The sequence below is a fragment of the Lactuca serriola genome, chromosome 5, assembly GCF_051521515.1.
Source record: "Lactuca serriola cultivar US96UC23 chromosome 5, Lser_US96UC23_V15, whole genome shotgun sequence".
NCBI classification, from domain to species: Eukaryota; Viridiplantae; Streptophyta; class Magnoliopsida; order Asterales; family Asteraceae; genus Lactuca; species Lactuca serriola.
In genome coordinates this window covers 331,856,493-331,860,740 of record NC_136412.1, presented here as the reverse complement: position 1 = coordinate 331,860,740, position 4,248 = coordinate 331,856,493, and the positions used below count along the sequence as shown (strand labels likewise).

General features: G+C 37.2%; 1 non-coding gene across 1 annotated transcript; it reads left to right on the top strand.

The window, feature by feature from the left end:
- Nucleotides 1-1,623: 1,623 nt before the first annotated feature.
- Nucleotides 1,624-1,729, top strand: LOC145056075 (small nucleolar RNA R71). Its single transcript, XR_013685613.1, has one exon. It is a non-coding gene; the product is annotated as a small nucleolar RNA R71 (small nucleolar RNA).
- Nucleotides 1,730-4,248: the final 2,519 nt, after the last annotated feature.

The following is a 4,248-nucleotide window of genomic DNA, read 5'->3' as shown; positions in this document are numbered from 1 at the left end:
TAATGGTAGATGCCCCAGACCAGATATTATTATTTCTTTTTAGGCTTTTGTGTTAAGCTTATTTATTTTTTTTAATAAATTATTCGCTACAAACGGATTTTTTAGTGAACGTGTCACAACTTCCTCCTATTTTTTGTTTTGTAAAGACGAAGAAAGAAATTCTATTTTCTCTCCTATTTACTACGACGACGAAGAATCAAATTATCACTATATTTATTGCTTTTTCTACTTCTTTTTCCAAGTGCAGGATAACCCCAAGGGGTTGTGGGTTGTTTTCTACCAATTGGGGCCCTCCCTTCACCACCCGCATGTGTTTGGAGAATGAGTATAGCATGAGGTTAACACTTTCCCTCGAATCAACTAATGCATGGACAGTTAATAAATTCCCGAATTGGCAAGGCAAGGTCAAACTACTCGGGTCACCTTTCTTCTTAGGTAATTTGTTCAACATAGCGGCTGAACAATTTTCATTTAGAACCACCTTATGCACCTCTTCCATCTTCTTCCTATTTGTAAGAAGCTCCTTTAAGAACTTGGCATACTTAGGCATTTGTGCAACCACCTCAATGAAGGGCATATTGATTTGAAGGGCTTTGATATGTTCCAGAAATTTTTGATAATCAATATCATTCTTATCTTGTTTAGCTCGTTCTAGAAATGGCAATGGAGGCTGGTATGGTTTAACAAAAGGTATATTATTCTGTTCAGGCGGGGGACTCGTCGAGTCCATGTCTTCGACTCGGTGAGTCGCATCGGGTTTCCGCGATTTTTGGTTTTCAGACTCTTCCTCTTGTACATTTTTCGGATTTTCCTTCTGAATAGGGGTCAGAGGAGTAATAATCTTCCTGCTCATAGTTGTTACGATGTTTATATGTGCGCCCTTCGGATTATTCTCGGTATTACTAGGAAGCGCACCTGGCTGTCTCTTGTTTATTTGTAGTGCAAGTCAGCCTAGCTGTTTTTCAATGTTGAGGATGGAAGCTTGCTAATTTCTCATCAAAGATTATTGCTCTTTCATCATGAGTTGTTGTTCTCTTGTTGCAACATCAGCTTCGTTGTGTCGTTTCTCGGACGCAGCTGCAAGTCTCTTGAGCATGTCTTCAAAATCTAGCTTCTTCTCTTGTACTGGTTCCTCTTTTTGGAAGAAACCTCTTGTCTTCATTTTATATTTCTCCTCCTTAGCTTTTTTGTAATCATCATAAGGTAGCCATTCTTTCCTTGGTCTTCCTTAATGTTCATCGTATTTATCGCCACTTGAGTAACAAATTTGCGCTTTCCGATTCCCATTTTCATCAAGATCACAATCCTTTGTAAGGTGAGGTCCGCTACAATTTTCACACCCCACTCTAATGGCATGGATGGATTGGTCCATCTTAGTCATCCTTCGCTCCATACTTCCCAATTTGGCCATCAGCTCCCATGCTATCATTCACAGAGTTCACCACCCCTCGAGTTGCGTCATGCATTGGATTATGATATTCTCTAGAGTGCTTAGAGAATTCTTTAATGAGTCTTTTAACTTCAGCCGAATTTTAATTCGTTAGAGGGCCTTGAGAGTCGAGTAGTTGTCTAGTAGTTACATTTACTCCATCATAGAAGGTTGACACTTATTGTTGCACATTGAGGTCATTTTGTGGGAATTCCTTAGTAGACATTTGTAGCGCTCCCATGCTTCGAATAAAGACTCTCCTGCTTGTTGCTCAAAATTGGCAATGGCCTTCTTGAGTTTAGCAATTTTAGATGGTGGGAAATATTGCTCCTGAAACTCCTTACACATCTTAGCCTATGTAGTAATCTCTCCCGGTGGTAGTGCTTTAAGCCAATCCTTTGCAGCCCCTTTAAAAGTAACAGGGAGCATCCTCAATAACACTGTCTCTCTAGGTACATTTGGAATGTTGAAGTAGTCGGCGATGTCATTAACTTCATCAAGTTGCTTGTATGCATCTTCATAATCCTTTCCGGTGAAAGGAATCTCCTTCAATGCAGTAAGGATGTGCCCCTTAAGTTCAAATGTGGCAGTGGTGGGTATGGCAGGTTGCATAAGCCTTGGACCGGTGTCGTCTCGAATCCTCTTTTTGTATGCCTCCATCGAAAGGTTAGCAATGTCGGCCATGGTGTTGTCGGGTTCTTCTTCGTGATCACTTTCTTCGAAATCGGTAACACTTCCCTCCTTCTTGGTCTCGTACTTGGTGTCTTCTTTTGTGTTCCTGGATTCCCCCACTGTTTTTCCCTTCTTCTTGCCAAAAACCGGTTTAAGACTCTTAAAAGGTGACTTCTTTGGAGTATCTTCTTCGGTCTTGTCTTTGTTCTTGCTAAACGATGATTCTGGGTTTTCAAGTGGTGGAATCAATGATGAATTTGATCCACGGGTCATAAACAATCTGCAAGAAACAGAAAAATGCGTACAAAGAACAAAATAAACTGAAAAACGAAACTGGAAAATTGGCTTGGGCTCGTCGAGTCGGTGAGAATGGACTCGGCGAGTTCAAAGGTAAAACAGAAAAAGTTTAAAATGAAAATTTCAAATATAAAAGAAACTAAAACTTAAATCTAATCAAACACTTTTCCTAAAGTAGTAACTTTGTGCAAGAAAATCTTACACAAAGGATCGATAACACTAGCAATTAAAATTAATTTTAGAACCGTTCTCCGGCAGCGGCGCCAAAAACTTGATGTGTGTTGAATGCACTAGTTTTAATCCTACTTTTTTGTATAGGTTAAACACTCAAAAGGCAGTGAACCTGTCAATTGGTGGTTTTGTTTAGAAAGTAGGGTATCGAACACAGGGAACGACAATAAAGCTAATTACTAATATTATCTAAAAGCTAGCAATAAAAGAAAAGGGTTTTCTCTAGTTTTGCAAGACTAGAAACTTAGGTACTTACTTAATACTCAACTATGCAACTAACTGCTAAGCAAATGAAAATCAACTAAATTCAATAATGGGAAGGACTTCTGTTTAAGTTTTGAATCGTTTATTCCTATGGTTGATTTTATGACAAGTGCAACGGATTAGTTGGCATTGGCTACCGATTAGTGTGATTAGGTTCATGGGTGCTATTACTAATCCTTAGAAAAAAAATAAATCTAAGCAGTGATCAAGTGATTAAATTAATAGATTTTCTAGTTTATTGATTTAGGTTAAGTAAGACTTATAGTAGCTAATCAAATTACTAATTCAATTAACCTCTTGCTGATGGATCGTCACACAAGGCTTACACATTAATTTTCCTTTTTTCTAGTTAACCCTATTTTAACGTTCGCTATTCCTAGGCATATAACAATGTTTTCACATAAATCATATGATATTAGCAATTAAGAGATGTTCATGCAACTTAATATGCTGGTTAATTAACAGACAATAGTTGTAATTAACATATAAGGTTCTTTAACAAGCTTAACAAAAAAAAAATCACCAAATTAAATTAATCCAATTATAAAATCAAACCATGTTCATAAAATCATCTATCCTAAACAGAAGTTATGGGTTTTTAGCTCATAATTAAAGCAGAAAACAATTCAAAAATGAAATCAATTGATGCAAACATAGTTTAAACAAAAGATTAAGTAAAGAGTACGCTTGAATTGCCTTGATCTCCCCAAAATCGAATGATTAGACTTGATCTTCGAGTTTCAAAACTCCAACATCAGTTTGAATCGTAAATTCTCCTTCAAGGGTTCCAGAGAGAAGTCCCAAATTCGTGAATTAAAGCCCTTTATATAGTTGCTGAAAACAGAGGCTACTCGTCAAGTCAATAGACTGACTCGGCGAGTCCACCATTTAATATCCGTATACAATAAGGACTCTTGTTTGTTCACGAATCTTCGAGCCTACTCGGCGTGTAGGCACCCAACTCACTGAGTTCTTCAGAGTTTTTCTTTCTTTTCTTTCTTTCTTCAATTCCTGAGCTTCCTATAGCTTTTTCTGCTCCTTTCGCTTCCGAGCTCATATTTTAGGCTACAAATACATTTTAAACATATTTAAGTACCTTTTGTTCATAATTTGCAATAAAATAGCCAAAAAAATATAAATATTTAACACAAAATATATGACTGATTATGCACATATCAAAATACCCCACATTTGACTTTTGCTTGCCCCCCAAGCAAAACTGAATTTTAAACATACTAGCGTCACATAAAACAATCCCAATCAAACCCAACCATTATGCCAAGACCGCAACGCATGCATTTGTGTCTAAAACTTTTCCTAATGACCCCCTCAATTTTAAATACTAAAAATCTTCA